We start from the raw sequence: 16,136 nt of genomic DNA on the forward strand, positions 1-16,136 counted from the left end.
TGCGTAAAATTTCGAACGGGACCGTTTATTTAATCCGTGGGAGAACATGCTTTCGTTTCGTCAGCCATAACTGGATAGAAGTCCTAAGTAATTCGCAATTGTATTTTGAGCGTCGTCCGCACTTAGGATTGAACCTTTAACTTCCAGAAGAGTGTAAATAAGTATTTTATCCACAACAGAATTTTACAAAGTACTTGAAGGCGGTCTGAGGTTTCATCAACTGAAGCATTTATGTAACCTCAAGATGAGAACAGTAGTCTGAATGATCCAAATAATACGATTTATCAATCCTCATCTCAAAAATTCAGAAACAAAAATAGTGAATTACTTCTTGAGTTTTCGATATTTGAAAGGAATTTGGAATCATTTAACCTGATGAATAGCGAGTTTTCTGGCTTTAAATTTTTTAGCCAATCCTCGTGTATTAAAGGATAGGATGTTTTGGAAGCTGTCTGCATCCAATCATTTTATTATTGTTGGCATTTGTCTGTCTCAGGAGACAGTGGAATTCTGCGCCCAAGAGTAGTCTTTTGGCGAATTACAATATTAATCGGCTCTTTTGCAAATGCCACAAGTGTAGGTGATGCCTGGTTGTGCGAGTTCTGTTACAGTCTTTTGCCGTTTCGGTTCTCTCCACTCCCTCTACTGCTGCTTTCTCCTTTTCTCACTCCATTTGGAGCATGCATTTACACCTCTTCTTCCATGGCTGTAGTCTTCAACCACGGGCTCCCAGCTTATTAGGTCGATGGCACCTGTCCTCGTGTCTCGTTTGCAAACATCCAAGAGTTTTAGGGATTAAAAAGGCATTCCGTAACAACAATTGTCTTACTTTTATAACAATTTCGTTCATTTAAAAAAAAATTATAATTAAACGATACCGAAACAATAAGTTTTCCAAATTTTATTCGAAAAAATAAGAACAATAAGTTTAGGCTTCGTTTAATATGGAAATATACATGTTAATTTTATGTTATTATATACATACATTAAATAAGTTCATAAACATTCCAGAAAAAATAAACCAATTCTTGTATATATATTAATGTACTTAGTGGAATTTATTTTTAAAAAAATAACTTCAAACTGAGGAGGCAAACAGAAAGTCCGCACTTGTAAGTTTTTTAAAAAACTAACTGTTTAAACAAACTGTACCTCATTTTGTTGGCCTTTTATTCTTCTATAAGTTTACCTATTCATATTTGACTTTTAATTGAAATATTCTAGTGTTCACGACAATTTCAAAAAATAACTTCAAATTGAGGAAGCAAAAAGAAAGTCCGAACAATGGAAAATTGTTATTTAAATGTAACTTTAGGAAATTAATGCAACACAAATACATCAGGAACACAATGAACTAGCTAATATTTAGTAACATAGCCCTTCTGCAATTTGACAGTCTGCAATCTTTTAGGAATTCTTTGAAATAGACTGCAGCCATACTCAGGGGAAAGGGCATCCCAAGTTTCTTTAATTTTTGTCCAAAGTTCTTCCAAATTTGAAATGTTATCATTGCATAGCTGTTGCTTGATGTTATGCCGAACGTTTTCGATATGATTGAGGTCTGAAGATTGCACAGACCAATCCCAAAACGTAATATCATGCTCTTCCAGAAACTCTTGACATTGCCAGCTCTGTGAATGGGAGCATTAACATGCATGAAGATGGGATTATCATCCAAATTCAAAGCAGGGTCGAAAATGCTCAGTCAACATATTAATGTACTTGGTCGAATTAATTCGACCTTGAAAGCGATCTATAGGACCTGGACCATTGGTACTAACATTGCCTTACATAAAAACTGAACGTCCTTTACCTTGCAGCGTTGAAACTGAGCACCTAGAATTAAATTCTTCGTCTTTCCTCCGACGGACGTACTACCTACCATGACTGCCTAGCTTCTTGAACTTTTGACCAATATAAAGAGTCATGATCTTCATTACATCAGACGAAGTCCAGACGGCGCTTTCTGTTCTTTATAGAAATAATTGGCTTGCGTCTTGCAACATATCCTCGCAAATTAAATTCCTTTAATCTGTTCTTGACAGTAGAAAGAGAGTACGTTTTAACAAGATTTCACTGTTGTTGGATTTGGGGAGCCGTTCCAAATCGTTTTCTTGGGCTGTGGATCTTGATAGCATTGTCTTCCCTGTTAGAAGTAACTTTAATACGACCAGATTTAGGGACATCACGAACACTACCGATGTTTTGGTGCTCTTGCACAGTTTTTCGTACCGGTTTCTCATCACATTTCAATCTGCGGCCGATTTCTCGATTGGATAAACCAGAAAGGTGGAGACTAATGAGCTCCTGACGATCACTAAGAAAAAGGTGTGGCATATGGACTAAATGTTACGTTGTATAACCTGGAACAACAACAATAACGATTAGAGATGCTTTGTTGCCTGTTGGTGGATATAAAAAAAAACTGATTTAGGGGCGATAATTTAAGCTGGTTTTAAGTAGATCTTTTGCTTTGGACTTTCTTTTTGCCTCCTAAATTTAATTTTTTTTTATTGACGTAAACACTAGAATATTTCAATTTAAAGTCACATATGAACAGGTAAAATGATAGAGGAATAAAAGGCGAATCAAATGAGGTATAGGTTGTTTAAACAGTTACATTAAATTTAGCTTAAATTTACAGTTTTTTGAAAAAATTAAAAGTGCGGACTTTCTTTTTGCCGGCGCTGTAAATTTAAAATTCCAGCTTACTTTGCAGACAGCCAACACTTGAAGCCGTATAAAGCAACAGTAAAATTTCAAACTTTGATATTTTATAATAACTGACATTTAATTTGTGTTTGGAATATTATATCAATAATAATATCAATAAGCATTAGAATTCTTGCTTTCAAAGAAACTATGATATATATTTATCTGAAGGTGGTGATCAAATTGTGGCAAAGCCTCCAAATTAAAATGTTCACTGTTAACCGAGTGATATACATATATATATATATATATATATATATATATATATATATATAATTATTAAAAATGGATAAACTCCGACGATATGAGATTAAAATAGAAGCGGAGAGACCTACAGGCTCGACGTTTCGCCCGTCTTATGCGAGGTTTCTCAAGACGAGAGGGTCAAATGCTTAGGGCTATATATACACTAATAGGGTGAAGTCTTTATATATATATATATATATATATATATATATATATATATATATATATATATATATACATATATATATATATCTCCCGTCCTCGATTTCGACGTATGAGTTTCCGTCACAACAACTAAGTTGCTCGGAAATCCACACAGATGATTTGTTTATAGTGGTGAAGGCTTTGTGTAGAACCAACCACACTTTTTAGTATTACTGCTAACCTTTGTTGATGTAGATGTTTGCCATAAGACAGAGTATACAGCAGACCGCAGGTTTTTGCATCAGAGTTTCCTTCTTCTAGATACATGGCTTAACGAAGACTAGGTGCATCTCTTCCGGTGAATTAATGCGCCACCAGATAAAAACCTGGAAATTTTTATGACTATATATATATATATATATATATAGAGAGAGAGAGAGAGAGAGAGAGAGAGAGAGAGAAAGAAAGAGAGAGTGGGTGAGTGAGAGAGAGAGAACAATTTAACATTTAAGTAGCATTAGAATTCTCAGGGCCTCAGAAGAGCTATATTGTAGACTGGGGAGCGGCCTTGCTCGGTAGTAAAATACGTTTAAATACATGAATATATTTTAATTCTTACAGAGTTTTTTATTCATTATCACAGAGCTAATTCTCTGTTGAATGATATGTTGTACCTAATATATAGTACTGTTTTCAAAAGATTTTTACAAAATGACTTGAATGCTATCAGCGGGAATCGAAACTAAAACATTTAGTTCTTCAGCCATGTTACCTACCGTTTTAACCAATAACAGATAGATCAATAAGATTTAAAATTAAACCACTTGAAACTTAAAATGAATTTGTGCATGCGTAAAAATAATAGAAATATGTAAGCAAGTTAAAATGAAATTTTGTATTTCAACTTGACGACGAATTTTTGTACGCGTTATTCATCCATCTAAACAAATATTTTACTCGTTATAAACCATGTTTCGTGTATGATTACTATTTCCTGTTAATTTCAGTGTTATGTGACCAGTACTTTAGGAGTTTATCGGTTAAATATTTTTAATGCAGACGCACTCATACATACATCTATTATTTTATTTACATAAATAAATGTGAAAGTGGACATAATCAGCGCCAAATCGTTGCAAAACCTCGGGATTCGAATTCACATTGTCATTTGAGTGATTGTTCAAGTCAACTGCGAGGAGAAAATAATCAATATCTTTCCTATGCAAATGAGGATCCTGTAATAACAGTTTTAATTATTATCGTCATTTCGTTTGTTCCGACCGCTGAGATAAAATTGGCATCAACTAATCCCCTTCGTGTCTTAAGCAGTCTGCCGTATGGTTTTGAGCGACGATGAGCTACACACTATATCGTAAATTGTAAGCTTGACGTATATAGTAAACTAGAGGGAGTGTCCGGCATTGTTTGTAGGTGTGTGTTGAGCAAAAATAAAAAGTGTTAGTAGGCAGGCAGGCTCGAACTCATGACGCGAAGGCTAAAAATAAAGTGAAAGAAACCCTGACATCTTACCGCTAGGCCCTGACGCGACAGGAAGTGAAAAGCTTACGATTTTAGTGATGTCAATCAAAAAGTTGACTAGCAGAAATGAATAGTTAAATGAATGAGTTCACGCAGGCGCAGAAATGAACGTCTGGCTTTCTGCCGTTTTATTTATTTGTAACCAGCATTCAAATTTAGCAATGTCAACCATCACGCCATAGTGGATAGTGAAATGAAATCACGCACTTAAGTCTGGCTGCAGGCCAGTTAAGCTTTAAGCTTTCTGCCATATTTGTTTGTTTGCCCACGATGTTAGGGAAAATCAGCTCCAAATAAATCGCGATTGTCTGATATGGAGGGTTTCCCCCACATTGATCAAAAGCTAACTGCCTTTCTGGAGGTCCTGGTCGGGAAGATCAAGGAGAATGCCTTCGCTTCGATTAGTTTCGCTTTCATACGAAAAACACGAACAAACGCTGGAAAGGACGGGATGGCGGGAATCATTTAAAAGTCGATCAAAATAAAGATAGAGACGACTCCGTTCGCAAATCGGAGATATTATAAAGAAAGTTCTCCAAAATAGTAACCTTATCGAGGAGCCCCGCGAAAAAAGCCTTTCTTGAACATACAAAAACGCTCGTGGCCGTTTTGTCTTTTATAAATATAAAAGATATACTCAGCATCATTTACGGCTACTAGTCTGTTGTGAATAAATTATTAATATTGATAAAAGTGTCTATTTACTTCTTTCATGTCCGTACATACACCTTCCTTGATAAACAACTGAAGACAGATGTTTTTTTAATCGAGCTACGTTGCCCAGGATTGTATGATCATCGACGAATGTTTCACACTCCCATATTTTTTTATTTTCTTCGAAATTGGTGAAACCGCCCATTTTCAATCAAATCGATTGATTGTTTGCTCTAGTTTCGGACCCATGGCGATGCACTGATAGGAAGCTTCACATACTTCTCCACAGTGACTTAGACAACCATATATTGTAGTCTACATTGCACTGTAGAGAACCTACCGTTGATTTTATAAAATTATGTTTTATATATAATGACTTGAATTCAAGTTTAAAATGCAAATGTCAAGTATCATGCTTCAATTATGCTCCAAATGAAAAAACCTACTGTTGATTTTGTATGCCTGGCTTACCGCTTGTGCGATGATAATGGATTGAATTTAAGTTTAAAATAAAAAATACCAAGTACCGTTGTGCAATTGTGCATAAAACAGAAACATTCATTTCGAACACGCCCATGTTATATCAAAGAGCCTGCTGTTGATTTTATATGTTGGACCTTTCAGCTTGTGTGGTAATAAAACTTCTTAAATGCACTTGTAATGTTAGGCTATAGAGGGCGGTAACTTTACTCAAAATCGCCTTTTCTTCTTTCATCGGATTACTTAGATTAACGATTATCGATGCTTGTTGAAAACATTCCGATACAAAATCCATCCAAGAACACTGCCAGGCACATAAAGTACCTTTTGTCTGAAATTTCATAAAAATCATCCCAACCGTTTTTTAGTCCATAGCCAACGAAATCACACACACAGATACACGCAAAGTTCAGTTTATATGATAGTAGAGATAAGCCTATTAGAATTGATCAACTAGTTGACCTCTGTTCGTTTCCTAGCTCAACTTTGTGAATATCGCTAGATAGATCTTCTGAATAATCCTCCCTGAACTTATTATGCACAAGTCCATTGTCGACATAGATCGATACGGATTTTGCTCTGATCAATGCCATCATTTAAAGTGTGATCACTCCCCAAAGGAGATAAACTTCTTGTACGTTGATTCGTTCTTGATATCTAGTGCATGTAGCTAGAGTTTCTGGTAAAAACAGTAATAATCTCCCAGAAAAGGGAAAGCGCTGTTTGCATCTTATCTGTGTTGGAACAAGCAAATTCAATGCTGATCACGATTTTGGTATCGGTACATGAGGTTTTTTATGGACATCCCCGAGTTCAATGTGCAGTGAAACTTTTTGGGAAAAAAACAGTAGATCAAGCATGCACGAACTGATATCATGAAGATATATTAGTCTACGATTTAAGTTTACAACGTCATATGGTAATTAGTCACGCTCTCAATTTTAACGACACGAACTAACAACATGGGTAGGCCGAGTTCGAATCCAGCCATTTCCGTGGCTCCACTTTCACTTAGGAATTTTGACAACTTTCAAGTGGTTTTTCCTAGCGTCAACAGCAGAATCAGGGAAGTGACGTAACATAGCGCTGACAGTTATATGCAAATGCATGCGAAATGACGTCACAGATAAAGAAAAAGATAATATAAAAAAGGAGAAAGAGGGCGATCACGGGAGAGACATGGAGTACTGAATGAAACAATGGCGAGAGGCGTGGGGGACGTTCTAGATCACGTGGATGGCGTCACGACCGGAACAATGAGGAAATAACTGTCGTTGTTACAACGAAAAAGCGAGTTGAAGTTCTATTCTGTTCTTTGTCTGCTTTGCGACTGAAAGCTGCAACGTGCTGTGGTTCCCTTATAACGTTATAAGTGGTTAACGACACCGATTGACAACATAAATTTGCTGGGTCCGTTTCATATAAACACTTTTACTTAATGATGCTAGCAACTTTCACGTGTTCTTCACCGTAAGTACACGATATCATTCTAGAAAGAATTCTAACCAGAAAGATATCGAGGAAACGAATGCCAACAATAATCATTTGATTCATACGAAATGAATGTATGATGCTACACAACAGCAATAGCAACAGCGGTGTTAATCCCGTAAATCCAAACTCTCCTCAACACAACGGAATTGTGGCAACGGGTAGTTTCAGAGCTTACAGGAACTTTGGTTCCTAACAAGGCCACCAAAGGATGATTGATCTGTTAACGGTATTAGAGTCTCAATCTGGTTAAAAGGGCCGTGATCAATTCTAAAGGCATCTGCATTGTGGCCTCTAATGAACAATCTACGGCAAACAAAACGTTGTCATCTGTCGCGATGCAGACTGAAGATAACAACGTTGCATTAGCGCATGTGGAATAGCCGCTCAATGCCTATAAATGACAACGTTCCTCGATGACTTAGAATGGCCGTTGCTCTCTGATAACATAAGCATTGGGGGTAATCTCCAGTAACATGAAATGCACCAACTTTACTAGAAAAACTTCGATCGAAAATCAAACAATGACATCCCCATGTTCCACGCTGCATTCAGTTCCACCACAACCACCACCAAAAACAACGGAGGTGACGAAGTTACTAACAACACGAACTGTCAACCTGGGTGTTCCAAGTTCGAATCAGGTTGTTCCATAAAACCACTTTAGCTTAGGAATGTTGGTAAATTTTACGTTATCGTTATCCTTTCAGTGTGTACCCGATGTCTTTCTAGAAAAGATTGTAAATGGAAAGATATGGGGGAAACGAATGACAACAATAATCATCTGATTCATTCGAAATTAATGAATGATGCCCAACAACAATTATAATGATAACAACAACAACAAAAATTACAACAACAATAACAATAATAATAACAACAACAATAACAATATTAATAACAACAACAATAACAATAATAACAACAACAATAACAATATTAATAACAACAACAATAACAATAATAATAACAACAATAATAATAATAATAATAACAACAATAACAATAATAACAACAACAATAACAATATAGTAAAAAAACAACAACACCAACAATAATAATAACAACAACAATAGCAATAATAATAACAACAGCAGCAACAATAATGACAACAACAACAACAACAACAACAACAATAATAACAACAATAACAATAATAACAACAATAACAATAACAACAACAACAACAACAGCAGCAGCAGGGAGGTGGAGGTGGGTCGGTGGTCAATGACAAAGAGAAAGAAAGTTATCAGAAAGTTAAACTAAAAACATTAAAATACAGAAATCTTTGATTCACTGCTTTGTTGATTTATCTCTCCTACGATAGGAACAAAGTGTAGTATGTTTTGATGCTACACTTATGCTAGCGTCGTCGGTCAATGAATGAGAATTCCTTCTAGACTGAGGTAATTTTGATTTCTGTTACAATCGATTTCGACGTATGAGGTTCCGCCACAACAACTAATAGTACATAGGTTTAATAAAATATGTTTAGAAACACTTTAGTTAGAGTTAAGAACATATATATTATTCGGAAAGGAAACACAAATAGAGGTGGAAGTCTTTTTCCTTCTCGTCAGAGGAGTGGAATTAGCAAAGAATTTCTGCTTGTAAAGCATTTAATGAAACTGGGTATGAAATGGATTATACTAGCGTGAAAATGAAATATAGAACAATGAAACAGATAGAGTGGGGTAAAAAGAATATATATATATATATATATATATATATATATATATATATATATATATATATATATATATATATATTCTAGGCATGGAATTAATCAGTTGACGAATATCGTCATGGGGAATTTCTTGCCATGGTTGATGCAATGATGCTAAAAGTTCAGGCTTAGAAAATAGCTTCTTCTTTTTGCGAAGGTTCCAGTCTAATATGCCCCAAGGTTTTCAATTGGGTTCATATCCGAGGATTGGCTTCTCCATGGAATTTATTAATCCCATTTTGGCTCAACCAATGTTGTGTCGCCCTAGCAGAGTTACAAGAAGCTCTGTCTTCCATGAATAGGAAGTTAACTTGGTTCATTTTACCACTTGAGAATATTGGTAAGAGTCCTTCATGTAATATTGAAACATGTTTAACAGAATTGATGTTTCCATCGCACTGCATCAAGATGCCGAGAAACACCCATGTTTCAGCGTTGGCTGCAGTATTTTTAAGTTAAACTTGCTGAGGAAGTCTCCATACCTATACCTTTTCCTTCCATTGTCAGGAAATGATGCAAATCGTGACTCATTAGAGAAGATGACATTAGTCCGAAAGACCATAGATCTCTCCGTCATCTCACGAGCCCAATCTTTTCTGAGTTTGATATTAGCAGGATGAACAAGAGGTTTCCTTCTTGCAGCTCTACCATAGTAGTCCAATATGTGAAGATACCTGACAGCCATTCTGGGACTGACACCAGCTTGTATTGCAATGTCAGAGGATTTGCATCGAGGATCCTCGTCAACATTTCTTTTCACAAGACGCAAGTTTTTTTCACAAGGCCCGGGACAACCTGGATGAGGTTTTGTGCACTCTTTGTCCTCTCTTGTGAACTGTATGATCATTCTATTAACAGTTAGAAAAGGGGTATTGAAAGATGTCTTGCGAGTTTGCATTGACTAAGATCACCTTTATGTTGATCCACGATTCGTCCTTGCAAAAAATTCTGATACGTCTGACGCCTCTTTCGTGGCATGGTTCAATGCTGTTAGATACAATTTTAATGAGATACTCTTGAGTTATTTCAGCATTATTGTTATCTGTAAATATAAATAAGCATACAGTAATCATAGGAAAAATATTTATTTAAGTGGCTATTCTTTTTTCATGTGAATATGTATGTATATCTGTCATGTACGTGTATATATATATATATATATATATATATATATATACGTTTCATTTTCTCATGTAAAGTATTATTACAACATTTTCCACTTTTTCATTGTGTACCGTCGATATAACAGCAACAGGAAATGAAATGCAGTATCTAATTATAACGTTAACCCTGTTTTTCTTTTGTTTTGTTTTGTTTTGTTTTTTACCAAATAAGCTAATTTGAATTATTGCGGTATCGTTTGTTAATTATAAAATTAATTGAACTAAATTGTTATAAAACTATAACTGAGTTTATTATATGATTATTTATAAAGCAATGTTATTTTAATCTCTCTATATATTATTAGATGTAAGCAATGTCCAGAACTTTGAAATTTTTTATGCATAAAAAAGTTTAAAGCTTAAGAAAGCTGTCGATTCGATTGTTTAAGTGTTTCCAGTTCACTTTATCTTTCTTTTTAATTAACAACAGAGAGGCCCACTTAAAAGTAGCCTAAAGAAATGTAGAAGGAGGAACATTCTTTTATTGTTTAAAGTACCTGTAGTGTTATAAAAGATGCTGAAAGTGCTCCCTGTTGACATCTATGCATTTCTGGACACGTTTAACAACGTTTGCAGATACTGTCTGTAGATCTTCTCTGGTGATTCTCCTGAATGTGTTGGTTATGTTCTCCTTTAGTTGGTCTAGATTGTGAGGATTATTTGCATAAACTTTTTTATTTTAAAGTCCCCCAAAGTTTAAAAAAAACACATGATGACAAGTCCGGGGAACGTGGTGGCCATAACCCTTTGCTTATTGCTTTCTCTTCCGTAAACATGTCATGAACTCGTGTCAGTAATCTGTGAGACGTGTGGTATGTAGCGCCATCTTGTTGGAAAATGAATTGCATCTTGTCTTGCGGTGTCAATTGATCGTTAAGAGAAAGATTCGAGAGATCGAGCTATTTTTAAGTGGACCATCCTATGCTTTAATTAAATAACATATTTTCTTCAATAAATGATTTGTTTTTAACTTACCACACTTTTATTGCTATTAAAACAGCCAACTGTTATTTAAATTAATCAGACAACGTATTTTTTTTTTAAATATAATAGAGAGCAAAGATCCAAACACCTCTATTTTTATGTATAATTTTCATAACTTAAGCGGTGGATAATCAATGAATGTGATTTTTGTAAGCAAGTTCTTTTTGAGCTGCCCTTTTAAATATTCAAATCCTGTACAATTTCTATCCACTATTGATCATTACGTTGTTGTTTCATCGACCACCTTAAAACCATTAACCCTTATCCTCGAGTGGCCTTAAAGTGTTAATAAGTGGTGACTCCCATTAAAAAAAAACAGAAAGAAAAAAGATATATCATCACTGGTAGTAATCAATAGGGCTATGACAACAGCATATTCTTTTCATTGTTTGACTCGTATATACGACATAATCGCGTTGACACACCAGTTCTCGTCAGATCACCGACGTTGAGCCTGGTTAGTACCAGATGGGTGGCCATTTGGGAATTCTAGGCGTTGTATGTACTCTCCGCTTATCTCGGCATTTGTTTCCGGTCGTCCTGTACATACACTTCACTTGCCACTGGTATTTAACTCAGGAGAAGTGTGGTTGGAGATTGCGTACATCCTGCCACAAAAATTTCATGTGCAGGCACCCCTACGTGAGTATCCATAGTCTGTCAACGACTGCGGATCCTGTTTTTTTTTGGGGGGCGCTCTCAAGTATATATCCAACACAGTTAGACACAGTTAATCAACCGAGAACAACATCACTATACAAAAGCATAGAAGATATCAACGCATACACACTCGAGAGCCAAAGCAATGAAAAAAATATGCTGATGTCATAGGCCTAGTAATCAATGACTAAACTAATCGTTACCTTAATTACTTGGACGATTTTATATGCTGTAATATATTTAATTCGTTCATTCGGACAATATCTATTATATATGAGAATTCCCCAAAGCTGATAAGGAACATGGCGTTTAATCATGAACTAAGAAGAATTCATGAACGGAATAGCCTGCACTGTCACATTCTTTTTTTTTTTTTTTTTGCTGTTTCTTTTTAAGAACAAATATTTGATTTTGTTTATTACTAGCGGGGATTCCCGGCGTTGCCGGGTGTGGAGAGATTTTATGGTAACAGTATTGAAAAACAGAGCACCCAAATAAATGTTTCAAACAAACAGAAAAAAATTAACCAACTCATTAAAAAAAAATGAAAATGGTAGCGAGTACCTGTGCGAGTGCATAAATAAATAAAAAAAGTAGTAAGCAGGAAGACAGGCTCGAACCTGTAATGCTAAGAAAAAAAGGAGGAGACATACCACGCCGCCGCCGTTCAAATTTAGCTTAGTCAAATTTAGACGTATGGTGACTTTGCAAAAAGATCAACGAAAAAATTTACCTCTCCCTGTAAAAAATGGTCCAGTTGACGATGAAAGAATTAATGTTTTTGGATATTTGTCTGCCGAAAGACTGAGCTTTCAAACGAAATCAATTTTGTTAGTATTGGTTCGTTATCGAGTATTACCATTACTTAATACATCTCTGGCTCAAATGAGGCAGAAATGAGCGCCACCAGCAGCACGTACCGGACGGTCACTTCTATCAACCCTCTACAGTCTTGCATATCTGCCGATGACCAGGTCCAGGCTGTGGTGCCCTGAACACCTGCCGGACCAGACCATAGCTGTTCCAGAGCCTTTATTTCCATTGACGCCCATATTCGCATCCGACCCTATTGGGTGTCCGTTTGCCGTTTTAGGCTACAGCCAGCCTTTTTGTTATCGAGATACACACTGATGGTTGAAGCTTTTTATAGTGAGGAAATACTTTGCACCGAGACAATCCCACTCTCTGAACAACTGCCACATTGAACCAAAAATAAGAGTAAGTCAACATCATTGTATAGCATGCAGCAGTCGCCGCATGTTTTATATCAAGGTTTTCCTTCTCCTAGAGAGGCTGTCTTTACCACAGCTTATGGGGCCCTCTCCACCCATCATGCCATTTGATCCATGACTGGGACTTAGGTTTCTGGGCAGCAAAGCATATTCCACACGCCAGTGGGTCATGTATGCCGCAGCCTACAGGGCCAAAGCTCCTCTGGAGGTTTCTGTCAGGGTTACCTACCCCTTAGCCTTTGGTTAAAAAAATCTTGACCCACAAGGCAGTGGAGGTCCAGTTATACGGTGCAGGACACTCGCCATTCATCAGCGCCCCATCTGCATGTGGGGTTGATTTGCCTGGGAGAAGCACAGTATGTCGGTGGTCAAGGTCTGGTGTGGACGTGAGTTAAAAGCACACAGATGTCTTAGCGTCAACATACATACATATGCATACATACATACAGTGCCGGCAAAAAGAAAGTCCGCACTCGTAATTTTTGCAAAAGCAGCATATTTAAGCTAAATTTAATGCAGATTGAAATGTGATGAGAAAACAGTACGAAAGACTGTGGAAAACACCAAAACACCGGCAGTGTTTGTGATGCCCCTAAATCTGGTCGTACTAGAGTTACTTCTAACAGGGAAGGCAATGCTATCAAGATCCGCAACCTAAGAAACAGTAAGAAACAGCTCACCCAAATCCAACAACAGTGAAATCTTGTTAAAACGTGCTCTCTCTCTCTCTCTCTCTCTCTCTCTCTCTCTCTCTCTCTCTCTCTCTCTCTCTCTCTCTTTCTCTCTCTACTGTCAACAAAAGATTAAAGGAATTTAATTTGCGAGGATATGTTGCAAGACGCAAGCCAATGATGTCTGTAAAGAACAGAAAGCGCCGTCTGAACTTCGTTAGATGCAATGAAGATCATGACTCTTCATATTGGTCAAAAGTGCTTTTTAGCGACGAAAGCAAGTTCAATAGGCTAGGCAGTCATGGTAGGCAGTACGTCCGTCAGAGGAAAGACGAAGAATTTAATTCTAGGTGCTCAGTTTCAACGCTGCAAGGTAAAGGACGTTCAGTTTTGGTGTAAGGCATTATTAGTACCAATTGTCCAGGACCTATAGATCGCTTTCAAGGTTTCGACCAAATACATTAATATGTTGACTGAGCATTTTCTACCCTATTTTGGTCGGAATTTGTATGATAATCTCATCTTCATGCAGGATAATACACCCATAGCTGGCAATGTCAAGAGGTTCCTGGAAGGGCATAATACTCCGTGTTTGGATTGGCATGCACAATCTCCAGACCTCAATCCTATCGAATATGTTTTACATTACATCAAGCAACAGCTACGCAATGATAAAATTTCAAAAATTAAAGATAATTGGGATGCCCTTTGCCCAGAGTATTGCTGCAGTCTAATTTAAAGGATTCCAAAAAAATTGCAGACTATAAAATTGCATAGGAGCTCTGCTACTAAATATCAACTAGTTCATTATTTTCCTGTTGTATTTGTGTTGCATTAATGTTCTACAGTCACATTTAAATAACAATTTTCAATTGTGCAGACTTTCTTTTTGCCTCCTCAATTTGAAATTAGTTTTTTTAATTGACGTGAACACTAGAATATTTCAATTAAATGTCAAATATGGACAGTTAAGATTAGAGAAAAAAAAAGGGCCAACAAAATGAGGTATAGTTTGTTTAAACAGTTAGTTTTTTTAAAGTTACGTTAAATTTAGCTTAAATTTGGAGTTTTTGAAAAAATTACAAGTGCAGACTTTCTTTTTGCGCCCGGGTACATACATGCATAAATACTAACAGACAGGCAAGATTTATATAATAGAAAACCTAATATCGATTTCTCCTCTTTAATTCTTCTGGATCATATTCTGATTAAAATGACTGATGCAATTCCTTAAGCGCAAAAACCGAATTTTTCAGTTTCAAATTCTCGCGAGCTACAAAATGGCGCTGATCTCTTTATGAAGCAGAAAAATGCACGTAATATACGTTTTTTTTTTAATCTGCATATATAGAAATGAAAAGAAATAACATTTATATTAGTAAATGAATGGATATTTCAAATTCATTTGATAGATTTGTGCCTGTTTTTTTTTTTTTTACAAATATATAAATTATTTATAGATTTCTTACTAGGTTTTACACCTAAAAAAAAGTGGTCAACAAAAAGAGAAATAAAAAAACCGTTAATCTGTTGAATTTGTAAAAATGTATTTCCCCAGATCTTTAGAAAACTCTACGCACCACAGAACTTATAAGGGCGTGTGATAAAGACTGACTACACAGGTTTTTTCAAAAGAATCTTAAAGAACTATTCTTGTGGTGAAGAAAAGTGCGCATTTTCTTATATATATATATATTTTAAAATATTTTTTTAAATATATATTTTTTAAATATATACATATTTTTATATTTGTTTAAATATATATTTTTTTTAATATTTTAAAAAAAATTTTAATAAATATTTTTTTAATATTTTTTTACACATATTTTTTTAAGTATGTTTTTTAAATATATACTTTTTAATATCTTTTTAAATATATATTTTCAAAATATTTTTTAAATATATGTTTTTTTTAATTTTTAAATATATATATTTTTTTGAATATTTTTTTAAATATATATTTTTTTTAATTATATATTTTTTAAATATATATTTTTTTTAATATATATTTTTTCTCCAAATAAGAAGAACGATAGAAGATACTATTTGAGATCGTAGGATTGTGGGAAGTTGAGTTGTGAGATGTCTGTTCACATTACATTTAAACTTTTGGATGTTGATACAGTCAGGGAAGCAGAAAACAGTGGGGTAATGCCAAAGTCTAGCAGTTCGAATGAGGAGAAACTATTATATTAGAAACTAACCGCCATCTAGGGACCTCAACGGTAAAAGGGTGAGATTTTGTTGTTTAGTCGAAAGTATGTATCTCGATGGGACACAAGTGTTAGGAGTTAATCGGAGCACATTCAATTAAATTACTTGTAAAATAAGGATAGGGATATTATGGCATTGGGGCGATGGAACAAAGGTTGGAACTTTGCCGATAGTGCTGGACCTATAATATCTGAGATCTTTTTACCCTGTCTAAGAAACA

Source organism: Euprymna scolopes, chromosome 11 (genome assembly GCF_053919585.1).
Source record: "Euprymna scolopes isolate OS-2025 chromosome 11, ASM5391958v1, whole genome shotgun sequence".
NCBI classification, from domain to species: domain Eukaryota; kingdom Metazoa; phylum Mollusca; class Cephalopoda; order Sepiida; family Sepiolidae; genus Euprymna; species Euprymna scolopes.